Genomic DNA, 13861 nt, shown 5'->3' on the forward strand with positions numbered 1-13861 from the left:
CTGCACTTCCAGTGCCCGCCTTGACCTGCGTCCTCCGCTACGTTACTAAACCGCACTGAGCCAGTTTCCCCGCAGTGTCTGGAACTGCAAGCTGCCTCGCAGACTGCAGGCGAGGATCAGTAGGGCCCGACGCAAACCCGACTTCTCCCGGCCGGGGACAAGCCCCGCCAGGTCCGCACAAGGCAGCGATCCGCGCGGGCCGGCCAAAGGGCGAGGGGAGCCGGTTCCCTGCGCCTCGGGGCGCCCCTGGTTTGGTGCACGTCGTACCTGCTCACACTTTCAGTCCCAACGATCCACCTTGGCGGTCCCGACCAGAGCCAGCTAGCCCGTGTGGTCTAAATCCCAAAAAGGCGAAATTCCCGCCAAGGCGCGCCCGCGCTCAGAAAGGGCGGGGCCACGGGGCAGCCCGCCCCCGGAGGTCCGCTCGCGAGGTCTCCGCGGGAACAGCCAGAGCTCCGTAAGTTCTCGCGAGATTCTTCCAGTCAAGGCGTCTGTTCGGCGTTTTGCGGTTTTTTTTCTTTCTGTTTTTTTTTTTTTTCCTTCAGTAGTTTTAATTGGTACTTTGGGCCGAAAGGCTGGGCCTCACCGAGAAAGGAAACTGAGGCTAAGGTGAGCAAGCCTTACGGACCGCGGGGTTGTCGTCCGGCCGAGTTTGGCAAAAGACCTCTGCTGAAGTGAGTCGCAGGCGCGTGTTTGAGGGCCGCGCCGTCCCCTCTTGTTCCTGCCCTCGTCCCAGCAGCTCTTTTGTTGAGGTGGAGGATGCCTATTGTTCATGAATTGTGGGCAAGGCAAGGCAAGTGCAAAAATGAGGTTAATCCAGTGTGTGGAAACACTGAGTAGGTCACGTGATACTTGTTTTCCGTATTAAAAAAAGTTTTTTTAATGACATATCTGGATAGGTTTAAGTTGCTTAAACTTGGACATGTTTGTAAAGAGTACACTTAAGGCATTTTTGTCTTTTTTTTTTTTTTTTTGGACTAAGGGGCTTGTGGGGATCTTAGTTCTCCCACCAGGGATCCAACTGGGCGCCCCCCTGCAGTGGAAGCACAGAGTCCTAACCACTGGACCACCAGGGAATTCCCATTTTTATCTTTTTAAAGTGTTTTTTAATTCTACTCATCAGAAGACTTTTCAGTCTAAGTCAGATAACACATTTCAGCTGTCTTAAGTTCCAAGAAAAACATGAGAATTTCTCATTTAAATGTTCTGCTATAATTAGAGTGTTCCCCATTGCCCATTTCTCCCAGTTTGTCCTAGGTTTAATTATTGCACAGAGAACCTATCAAAACTTCCCTCTATTCAAACCGAATACTGCATAGTTTCTGACAAATAGGATGAGGTGGGGAAAAACAATATGATCTCTATTCCAACTACAACCTAGGGACTCTGTGTTGGGTGCTCTGTCTCTTATGCTCAGCCTGCATACCATGAGACTTGATGCTTTGTTGGGAATCAATGCAACTCGTTAATGGTTCATGTGGTGTCTCTAGCATGACACATAGTGTCATCTATGACAATCTCTAGAAAATAGTGCCTAGGTATGAGAATATTGGGCTGTGACACTGAGTTTAGGAGACCTGGGTCAACAGATAGTCATTGTTACTCCTTCCTCTATTCAAAATTCAAATAGACCCCTTTTTCCTTTTTCAAGTGACTGATGTTGGGTGATCAATTTGGTTAAACCAGTGAGTGGAGTGGGAAGAACTAAATAAATTCTCTGAAATAACTTAAGCTAGTACTATCATACATATTATATCAGTAAGAACTTTTCCAAAAAAAAAAAAAAAAAAAATCTCCATCACGTAATAGATGGCATGCTTAAGAGAGGTGATTGAAAGGTGCTTAATGAAAGGGCAGTTTACAAAGATGTGGATGGTATTACCAGAAAACAAAAAGTGATGGTGAAGCACCCAGAAATAATCAGAGTCATTATTCCTTTTAGGCCTAAGGGGTAAGGGGAAAAGGGATTGCCAGGGCCCAGGGAGACGTAACTGCTGTAGGAGACAGCCACCTACCTGGTAGCCACGGAGGAGCATAGTCAGTGTCAACCTGAACCCAACAGGAAGCAGCTAGTAGGATTCAGTACAGGCAGACCTCATTTTATTGTGGTTTGCTTTATTGTGCTGCCCAGATAACTGTGTTTTTACAAATTGAAGATTTGTGGTAACCCTGTGTCTAAGAAGTCTATTGGCACTGTTTCTCCGGCATTTGCTCACTTCATGTCTCTGTGTCACATTTTGGTAATTATGACAATATTTCAAACTTTTTCATTATTATATATATTATAGTGATTTGTGATCAGTGATCTTTGATGATACTATTATAATTATTTTGGGGCCTGGTACCACTAACCAGGCCCATGTAAGAAAGCGAACTTAATTGTTGAAATGACAGCAAAGGATTTAGAGTATTACATAAACTTAGCTGATAAAGCAGCGACAGGGTTTGAGAGGGTTGACTTCAATTTTGAAAGACATTCTACTGTGGGTAAAATGCTATCAAACAGCCTTCCATGACACAGAGAAATCATTCATGAGTCAATCAATGTGGCAAACTTCATTTTTGTCTTCTTTTAAGAAATTGCCACACCTACCACAGGCTTCAGAAACAACCACCCTGATCAGTCAGTGGCCATCAACACTGAGGCAACACCGTCCACCAGCAAAAAGATTATAACTTGCTGAAGGCTTAGATGAGGGTTAGCATTTTTTAGCATTAAAGTATTTTTTAATTAAAGTATATACCTTTTTTTAGATATAGTGTTATTACACACTTAATAGACTACAATATAGTGTAAACATAACTTTTATATACACTGGGAAACCAAAAAATTTGTGTGACTCACTTTATTGCGATATTTGCTTTATTGTGGTTGTCTGGAACAAAACCCACAATATCTCCAACGTATACCTATACCCAAACCTCTTTCCCTCCACACTGCAGTGCCAACTGGTGTCTCTCGTTGGCCAAAACCAACCTAAAAGCAGAGGGCAAGGATGTAACTTATAAAGTTCAGGCTCATGGGGTAGAGTCCAGACTGAAGAAACATAGAGAGTGAATCTGACAAAAATGAGGTCAATTTTATCAAGAAAACAAAATATTAAATATATATATATATATATATATATCAAGTAACAGAGCTTCAATATACAGAAAGAGAAAAATACTATCACTTATAGAGGAAATATTCAAGTCAGTAATTACAGAGATCTCAGCACTCCTGTCTCTGTAATTAGTGGAACAAGTAGACAGAAAATTACTGTAGATGACAAGACTTGAACAGCACTACCAACTTGACCTAACTGACATTTATAGGTGACTCAACCCAGCAATATCAGAATATACTCTTGACACATAGAACATTCACTAAGATAGACCATATTTTGATCCATGAAATAAATTTCATCAACTTAAAAAAAATCATACAAAGGATATTGTCTGATGACAATGGAGTTAACCTAGATATAAATAACAGAATGATATCTGAAAAAAATCTCTAAGTATTTGGAAATTAAGTGACATACTTGTAACTAACCCATGGATTAAAGACAAAATCACTAGGAAAATTAGAAAATATATTGAATTAAATGAAAATAAAAACACAAAGTTTATAACATTAACTGCTCACATTAGAGAAGAGGAAAGAGCTCAATTCAATAATTTAAACTTCTAAAGAAACTAAAAAAAAGTGAAATAAAATGAAAGCAAGTGAATGAAGGAAATAATAAAGAGTAGAAATAAATGAAATGAAATGACACAAAAGAAGAATAGAGAAAATAAATGAAACCAAAAGTTGATTCTTTGGAAAGATCAGTATACTGATAAACCCTTTAGCCAGACTGATCAAGAAAAAAAGAGAGAAGACACAAATTCCCCATATCAGGAATTAAAGAGATGTCATCACTACCAAGTCTACAGGTATTAAAAGGATAGGGGTATTAAGAACATCTTTATGCAATAAACATAAATGAAATGGACATTTTCCTTGAAAGACACCAACTTCAAAGCTCACAAAAGAAGAAAAAGATAACGACTATCTCTGTATTCATCTTAGTAATTTTAATACTTAAGCTCACACACACATCACACACTTCTTACAAGAAAACTTCAGGACCAGATACTTTTACTATTGAATTCTCCCAAATATTTAAGGAAGGAATAGTACCAATTCTATACTAACTCTTTCAGAAATAAGAAGGGGATGGAATACTTCAAAACTCATTTAATGTGGCCAGCATTACACTTACATAAAAACTTGACAAAAACAAGAAAAAGGAATACAATTCAATCACACAAACAGAGGCAGAAATTTTACCAAGTAAAATCTAGCAATATGTAAAAAGGATGACATATACTCCTGGGTGCCCACTCTTGCCACTATTATTCAACATAGTTTTGGAAGTCCTAGCACAGCAATCAGAGAAGAAAAAGAAATAAAAATAATCCAAATTGGCAAAGAAGTAAAACTGTCACTGTTTGCAGATGACATGATACTATACATAAAAAATCCTAAAGATGCCAGCAGAAAACTACTAGAACTAATCAATGAATTAAGTAAAGTCACATGATACAAAATTAATACGCAGAAATCTCTTGCATTCCTATACACTGATGATGAAAAATCTGAAAGAGAAATTAAGGAAACACTCCCATTTACCACTGCAACAAAAAGAATAAAATACCTAGGGATAAACCTACCTAAGGAGGCAAAAGGCCTGTACGCAGAAAACTACAAGATACAGATGAAAAAAAATCAAAGATGACACAAACAGATGGAGAGGTACACCATGTTCTTGGACTGGAAGAGTCAATATTGTGAAAATGACTATACTACCCAAAACAATCTACAGATTTAATGCAATCCCTATCAAATTAGCAATGGCATTTTTCACAGAACTAGAACAAAAAATTTTACAATTTGTATGGAATAGCAAAAGTAATCTTGAGAAACAAAAATAGACCTGGAGGAATCAGGCTCCCTGACCTCCCTGACTATACTACAAAGCTGTAGTAGTCAAGACAGTATGGTACTGGCACAAAAACAGAAATATAGGTCAATGAAACAGGATAGAAAGCCCAGAGATAAACCCATGCACCTATGGTTACTTAAACTATGACAGAGGAGGCCAGAATATACAATGGAGCAAAGATACTGAAGAGCAAAGCCTCTTCAGTAAGTGGTGCTGGGAAAACTGGACAACTACATATAAAAGAGTGATATTAGAACACTCCTTAACACCATACACAAAAAATAAACTCAAAATGGATTAAAGACCTAAATGTAAGGCCAGATACTATAAATCTCTTAAGAGAAAAACATAGGCAGAACACTCTTTGAAATAAATCTCAGCAAGATTTCTTTTGCCCCACCTCTTAGAGTAATGAGAATAAAAACAAAAATAAACAAATGGGACCTAATTAAACTTAAAAGCTTTTGCACAGCAAAGGAAACCATAAACAAGATGAAAAGATAGCCCTCAGAATGGGAGAAAATATTTGCAAATGAAGCAGCTGACAAAGGATTAATCTCCAAAATACACAAACAGTTCATGAAGCTCAATATCAAAAACACAAACAGCCCAATCCAAAAATGGACAGAAGACCTAAGTAGACATTTCTCCCAAGAAGACATACAGATGGCAAACAAACACATGAAAAGATGCTAAACATCCCTAATTATTAGAGAAATGCAAATCAAAACTACAATGAGGTATCACCTCACACCAGTCAGAATGGCCATCATCAAAAAAATCTGCGTACAATAAATGCTGGAGAGGATGTGGAGAAAAGGGAACCCTCATTTATTGTTGGTGGGAATGTAAATTGATATAGCCACTGTGGAGAATAGTATGGAGAGTCCTTAAAAAACTAAAAATAGAACTACCATATGACTCAGCAATCCCACTACGGGGCATATACCCAGAGAAAGCCATAATTAAAAAAGACACATGCACCCCATTGTTCATTGCAGCACTATTTACAATAGCCAGGACATGGAAGCAACCTAAATGCCCATCAACAGACAAATGGATAAAGAAGTTGTGGTACATATATACAATGGAATATTACTCAGCCATAAAAAGGAATGAAATTGGATCATTTGTAGAGACATGGATGGACCTAGAGACTGTCATACAGACTGAAGTAAGTTGGAAAGAGAAAAACAAATATCATATGTTAATGCGTATATACTGAAAAAATTGGCATAGACGATTTTAATAAATTATTATTAAAAAATTGGCATAGACGATCCTATTTACAAAGCAGAAATAGACATAGAGAACAAACATATGGCTACCAAGAGGGGGAGAGGGGAGGGTGAATTGGGCGATTGGGATTGACATATATACACTATTGATACTATGTATAAAATAGATAACTAATGAGAACCTACTGTATAGCACAGGGAACTCAGTGTTCTGTGGTGACCTAAATGAGAAGGAAATCCAAAAAACTGGGACTATTTGTATACATATAGCTGATTCACTTTGCTCTACAGTATAACTTAACAGAATATTGTGAAGCAACTATACTCCAGTAAAAAAAAAAAAGGATGACATATGCTAAGAAAATCAGGTTCATTTTGGGAATGCAAGGTTGGTTTGAATTTTAAAACACAATTAGGGTAGTTCATTATATCAAAAGACTGTTAAAAGAAAAATCACATTGTCACCTCAATATGAAGAAAAACATTACTTTAAAAATTCAATATCAATTCATGATAAAATTTCTCAGCAAATTAGTATAATAAAATTTCCCTAACCTGATAAATGGCAACCATGACAAACCAACTATTAACATCATGAAAATGAATGTTTTCTTCCTAAGATTGAGGACTAGACAAGGATGTCTTCTTTCTCTACTTCTATTCAACATTGTACTGGAGGTAACTAACCAATGTAGTAAAGTATGAGAAAGAAATAAAAGTCATATAGATTGGAAATGAAGTAGGAAAACAATCATCATTCTCAGATGACATAATTATGTAGAAAATCCTTATGTAGAAAACATCTAAAAAACAGCTAGTAGAACTAATAATGAATTCAGCAAGGTGGCACAGTGTTCAATGTCACTATACAAAATAAATCGTATTTTTATAAACAAGCAATGAACATTTGGACATTGTTAGTGGCATCAAAAGTACTTAGAGATAAATTTAACAAAATATGCACAAGATTTTGTATGCTGAGGATTGCAAAATATTGCTGAGAGAAGTTCAAGAATACCCAATTAAATAGGTATAGCATGATAATTAATTGGAACACTCAGTATTATTAAGATTTCTTCTGACATTTATCTACAAATTCAATGGAATGTTAATCAAAATCCCAGGGGGCCTTTCTTTTGTAGAAATTCCCATATGCTTTCAGAAATTGATAGGAAATGAAAAGGACCTAGAATAACCAAAACAATTTTGAATAACAGTACTGGCAGATTCAGAGTATCTGATTTCAGGACTTATTATAAAGCTACAATAATCAAAACAGTGTGGTATTGGTCTAAGGATAGACATGGTCAGTGGGACAGAATAGAATTCAGAAATAGACTCCCATACATATACGGTCAATTTATTTTTGGCAAACATAATTCAATGGTGAAAAAACAGTCTTCAACTATTGGATACTGATACACTAAAAGATGAAGTTTGACCTTTACTTTGCACTATTTACAAATTTTACCTCACTATGGATCACAGACCTAAATCTAAGAGCTAAAATTATAAAACTTTTGGATATTCAGAGGACTAGGAAACAGGGAAATGTCAGCCAAGAAAGGCAAGAAGTAAGGCCAGTTCTCAGGAGAAAACTCAAGTGTGTGCAGTGTGGTGTGACATCTGTCACAAAAGCCAAGAGATTTTCATAAAAGAATGGATAATCTATATCAAATGCTGCTGATAACTGGAAAAATAAGAGAAAACAAGTTAACCATCGAGTTTGGCAAAATGTAGGTTATTACTGATGTTGATAAAAGCCATTTCAGTTGAGTAGTGGTGGAGGGGTTGTTAGATGGGAGTGGGTTGGATAGAAAATGGGAGGTGAGTCAGCAAATATAGAAACTTTACCCAGGAATTTAATTTAAAATAAAGCAGAAAATTAGGGCAGGAGGGAGGTGTGGGGATCCAGAGATGGTGTTTTGAAGATAGGAAATATTAGAGCATTTGTATGAGGTTATGGCAATTATCAAGTATAAAGGGAAGAGTTGATGATACTGAAGAGAAGACGAATGATTGCAGGACTGCTGGCATTGGGAAGACAAGAGGGAATCGTATTTACCACACAGATGACGTATCGGCCTCTAATAGGATCAAGGACAATTCTTAATTAACAGAAAGAATGGGAGGTATATAGATAAAGATAGCCAAAGATGGTGAAATGGGTGGTTGGAAGTTGAAGTAGATTTTGTTTTAGTAGATTTTGTTTTCATATATATTCTTAATGACATATTGACTTAAGTGAGAAGCAAGAGTGGTTGTTAGAGATTTGAGGAGACAAAAGATGTGTGATGGTCATATTGTTGAGTAAAAAAGTGTATTTAGCAGGGAAGTGTAGGAGGAATGTCTGGGAGTGTTGAGTGACTATTTGAGATTTGTGATTTAAAAAATTGAGTTCAATTAGCATAGTTTTGTGATTTTCATGGTTTTGTGATTTCTAACAAACAATTTCTAACATTCAGGAGGGGGTACATATGATAGAATTTGAATGTTATATTATTAGTAAACCCATTCTGATTTGCCTTTTTCTTTTAAATATTTTAACAAACCATCTATCATCCATTTGATAATCTATTATTATGTTATCAGACTAAAAATGAAGCAATTTAATATGAATGTCATGTTTTTAGTAGGGAAACTTTTCATAAATTTGACTGAATATAATATATACCAAAGTTAAAGCCCTCAGTTTCAGAAATTTTATCACTGTTTTAATGAATCTTTTTTAAAGTTTAAGAGCTTTCCTTCATAACTTAAATGAAACCAAGGATCACTTTACGTCTTTTATAGTAACTGCTCACACACCTAGAATTGGATTCAGTATTTTAGTAAAATCTGACCAATGATAAATCCAATTTTAATGATCTTATACAACTTGTCATTATGGAGGATACAGTGAGATAGCTAAACTCAGTTATGGCTTTTAATCCTAATATTGAAAATATTAGAGTATCTCTATGAGCAATCTTTTGTAAGTGTGTATACAACACACCTTCAGTTGACTTTCTGTCAACCTACAGTATTTTATTACACTAATTTTGTGCAACAAATAATGAACTCCTAATGTTCCAAGTGCTTCTGGAATAGATATCATGATTTAAACTACTTCAGTAGTGATGGGGAGGTTTAGTTAGTTGAGAAGGAGCAACTTTCCTATATAGTAAAAGGAATTTTCAAGCAGCTGTTCAGAGCATTGGGTCATTTATAATGTCATACATCATATAGAACCTTAAACAACTAGACCAAAGAAAATTTCATTATTGATCCTCATTCATTTTTCTGTATGTGTAGCATCTTCCCATCTTGCATGTGTTCTCATTCCATTTCGTTTTACCTCCAGGAGCTTGATTCATCAATCACCCCTCTTCTTTTTACCTTCAACCTCTTTCTCTCCCTGTCTTCTTTCCCTAACCCTACTGTGCTAGGCATGTCTTCCAGTCTCTGTCACCTTGCATTCATGCCTTTGTGTAATCTCCCCTTGAGTGTGGGCTAAACCTAATTAATGACTTGTGCCTAATGAATAGAATAAAGCAAAAAGTGATGACTTGTCACTTCCATGATTAGGTTACAAAGGCCGTGAGTTCCATCTTGCTAGCACTGTCTCTCACAGGCACTTCTTCTTTCTTGCCTTCTCAACTTGTTCACTTTGATGAAGTAGACTGCCATGTCAGAAAAGACCACATGACAAAAACTGAGAGCAGACTCTGGCCAACAGCTAAGGAGGAACTGTGGCCCTCAGTCCAACAGTCCACAAGGAACTGAATCCTGCTGACAACTATGTGAGTGAGCTTAGGAAGTAGATTCTTCCCCCACTGAGCCTTGAAAATGACAAGGCCTTGGCAGGTGTATAGAATTTAAACCAGTCTAAAAAGGGGTCTGACCTTTGCTTTTAGCTTCTGGGAAGTAATCTCTAAGTAATCTTTGTAATGTTATGTCTGATAAGAGTGTCTTTTTTGCCTGAGGGCCTTGGGTCATACTGGACAGTCTGCCAATATGGTTTGGGGGGCTGGCCATGCCCCAAAGACCAACATTATAACTTGGGGTGGGCCTTTGGGTCATAGGATATCAGTCAACCTGGAGACTGAGATCAACCCTGTGGGTAACCACTAGATCATGCTTACATAATGGAGTCCCAATAAAAACTCTGAACACAAGCTTGGTCAAGTTTCCCTGGTTGTCGGTACCATGCATATTGTCACCCATTGATGCTGGGAAAGTAACGTGTCCTGGCTTCTCTCTGGGAAAAGACAATGGAAGCTCCACATTTGGTACCTTCTCAGACTCTACCCTTAACGTTTCTTCCTTGGCTAATTTGAGTCTGTATCCTTTCCCTGTAATAAACCATAATTGTGAATATAGTAATTTTCAATGAGTTCTATGAATTTTTCTAGCAAATTATCAAAACTGAGTGTGTTTTTGTGAAACCCTGAACCTGCAATTGGTGTCAGAAGTGAGGGCAGCTTTGTGTAGATTGTCTGTCCCCTAACTTCAAAGTTGTCTGAACTCTTGTAGCAGCATTGCTGTGAGTTCACCACCAGCTGTGGCTGGCACCTTGATTGCAGCCTCTGAAAGACCCTGAAGCAGACCCAGCTAAGCCATATTCAGATTCTTGAACTACAGTAACTATGAGATAATAGAATTTGTTGTTTCAAGCCACTAAGTTTTGGTATAATATATTACATAGCAATAGATAACTACTATAACTACTAACATGAAAGAAAGGAAGAAGGAAGGAAGGAAGGAAAGAAAGAAGGAAGGAAGGAGGGAGGGAGGGAGGGAAGGAGGGAGGGAGAGAAGGAGGAAGGAAGGGAAGGAAAGAAGCCCCACAAACCATACTTGTGAATATCTAAATAGTCACATTGATTCTGAGTCCAACTAAGTGGTGCTAAGCTCCCTTCAGGTCTCACTCTATTTTTTTTCCAGACTTAGCTATTCACAGACACAGTTTCAATTACTAATTTCTATACAGATTAATTTAACATTTATCTCTCTATTCAAAATCTGCCTCTGAGTTGCAGACCTGTAAATATGCTACCTATTTAATATCTCTGCATGAATATCTAAAAAACCCCTCAAATTTGATGTCTGATAATGAATGCATCTTTCTTTCTCCCAAGCCAGATCCTCTTACAGAAAGTTCTATCTTTATGAATGGCATCACAGTACATTTCCAGTAGAGAAAGTCTGAAGCCTTACTAGTAGTCTACCTTGACAACCTTGTCTAACATCATCCCCATACTCATTCCAACACCAAGTGTTTCCAATTTTACTTACCTACCTCAGAATCCATCCACTTACCTCCATATCCATCACTACCATTCAAACCAGTTATGCGTAGCTATGAATACTCTTACCAAGAATTACAATAACTTCGTAACTTGTTAACCAGCATTCACCCTGCATGTGATCTCCTCTCCCCTTGTCTTCTCTACACTTCACCCAAAGTGATTTTTTCCAAAATGTTAATGTAACACCAACTTCTACCCTATTTTTAAAATAACTGCTCTTAAAGGTTCAGAAAAAAATTAATAAGATCTATAAGACACTGAATGTTTGACTCTTAACTACTCTGCCCTAGCCAAACCCACTCTTGTCTGCTCCAGCCTCACTGGTCTCCTTTAAGTTCCTCCTACCTTCCCACAAGGCCTGTGTACATGTTGTTTTCTCTGCCTTCAATGTGCTTCCTTCCCTTTCTTAGCACTACTGCACATCCTTCAGATCTCTACTCACACATCACCTCCTCAGAGAAGTCTTCCATGACCTTCCTAATTATGCCAACTCTCTCTATTATAGGTACCCATGTAGCTCACCACAGGTGCAACTTTATATTAACATATGTAATTATTTGGTAATATTTATATCCTGTTCTACACTGTAAGCTTAAAGAGAAGAGGAACCATGTCTGCTTTTACTTAACATTATACCTTCAAAACTGCATCTTGAGGATGTTCAATAAATGTATATTAAATGAACGAATGTATATTAACTGAGTGAATGTATTGTTGAATTGGTTTTTAGGTATGGTAGAAAGACCCAAGATGATTCTACAGATAGATCTGATTTCAAAGCCTGTTTCATTTTCAGTTAGTACCTTATACGCTTGTTGTGGCAATTACATTAAAAATGTAACTAAAGTTTCCAACATAGTACAGCATGAACACTCAGGCCTCCTTTCATGTCTACCTGAGACCTAAGGGCTGGTATAAGACAGAAGGTGGCATTGAAGCATGTGGTGATCTGGAGGTTGTAAACCCTGGTCAAAGATGTATAAACACACTAGTAAAAACATATGCGAGTCAAGAAAAACACATTTCTAGGCCAAGTTGGGCTTCTGGCTGCCAGTTTGCAATCCCTGAATCTAGTCTATATCACAGTATCACTGTGTGAATGAGGGTAGTTTGGAAAGCACTTATTTTAAACTGTTTTGTGCCCTTTGCCTCCTGCTTCTTAACATATCTAAATGGTTGTATATAGAGTTAGAAAGCGGATAGGGAATAGGACACCTTAATTGCCAATCCCTCTAAGACAACAGGAAATAAAGGAGGGGTGATTCTCCAAAGCAAAAGCGGAGTGTTGTTACCAAAGGAAGGAAGATAAAATGCTGTACAGGCAAAGCAGCAGATGCCTAACGCTCCTTTCCCCTACTCTGCATGGTGGGATTTGCTTATCTCCCCGTACGCCACTTATATCACTGCTGTGCTGTCACTTCCTACCAAAACATCTCCATGACCAGGAAAAATAAATTATTCTCTTTTACATTTGTATAAGTAATAAGTACTATATCATCACCTTTAGTGTGCTACAGCAAAATAGCTGTGATGTATCTGCCTGTCTCTTAGAGGCAGCTTCCTCCAGGGAGAAAGATTCTACCCCACAGATAGCATACTGCTTCCCGGTCTGCTGCTTTTCTTCAGTTACCCAGTTCACTCTTTTCCTGGTGCCTACACAAGTTACAGATCCTTAGCCCTATTTCTAACTAAGACATTTGTAATTTTTTGTTTAGCTCAGGATATTTTCTATGATCTGCCTTACAAATTCCTCAAATCTGCTCTTCTGGCACCCCACTTCTCTGTTCAAAGACTATACCGAGGATTCTATTCTTTCCTAAACATCCCTCAAGGTTCTAGTCTTTTTCTAAACATCCACAGGTTAGATTTTCATGTCATACAAGTAGAATATGTAACTTTTACACATAGAATAAATACACAAAATAATGTATTTCATATACACAGAGTAACTGTGCCATATCTGTCTCCTCACTAGACTATAAGCTTGAAATTATGTCCTCAGCACCTAGGATAGCACATGCATATAGTAGGCCCTTAAAAATAGTAGGCCCTTTTGACTAAATGAATGAAATGTTGCCTCTTGTGTTTAACTATCAATATTCATCTTTTTATAAAAAAATCTTTCTTATTTTATTGAGGTATAATTGACATGTAACGTTATATTAGTTTCGGGTGTACAACATAATGATTTTTTATTTGTTTGTTTTTGGCCGCACGGCATGCAGGATCTTAGTTCCCTGACCAGGGATTGAACCCACTCCCCCTGCATTGGAAGCATGGAGTCTTAACCACTGGAACTCCAGGGAAGTCCCAAATCTTTTTGAAAGTTGTTGTAATTATACTTTCTTAGTCTTGCAGTTTG

The 13861-nt window shown here is 37.5% G+C and overlaps 1 protein-coding gene and 1 long non-coding RNA gene across 5 annotated transcripts in view; one reads left to right on the forward strand and one right to left on the reverse strand.

Moving 5' to 3' along the window:
- Nucleotides 1-420, reverse strand: part of MMS22L (MMS22 like, DNA repair protein) — a 137305-nt gene extending 136885 nt beyond the window's left edge. For all 4 annotated transcript variants that reach the window (XM_019929451.3, XM_033867570.2, XM_033867568.2 and 1 more), the window contains exon 1: nucleotides 268-420. The gene's annotated coding sequence lies outside the window, so the exon portion shown is untranslated. The remainder of the gene's footprint in view (nucleotides 1-267) is intronic.
- Nucleotides 421-423: 3 nt separating this feature from the next.
- LOC117314474 (uncharacterized) overlaps nucleotides 424-13861 on the forward strand; it is a 300856-nt gene continuing 287418 nt past the window's right edge. The window contains exon 1 of the long non-coding RNA XR_004529218.2: nucleotides 424-609. This is a non-coding gene — a long non-coding RNA (uncharacterized lncRNA). The remainder of the gene's footprint in view (nucleotides 610-13861) is intronic.

The sequence above is a fragment of the Tursiops truncatus genome, chromosome 12, assembly GCF_011762595.2.
Source record: "Tursiops truncatus isolate mTurTru1 chromosome 12, mTurTru1.mat.Y, whole genome shotgun sequence".
Classification (NCBI taxonomy): Eukaryota; Metazoa; Chordata; class Mammalia; order Artiodactyla; family Delphinidae; genus Tursiops; species Tursiops truncatus.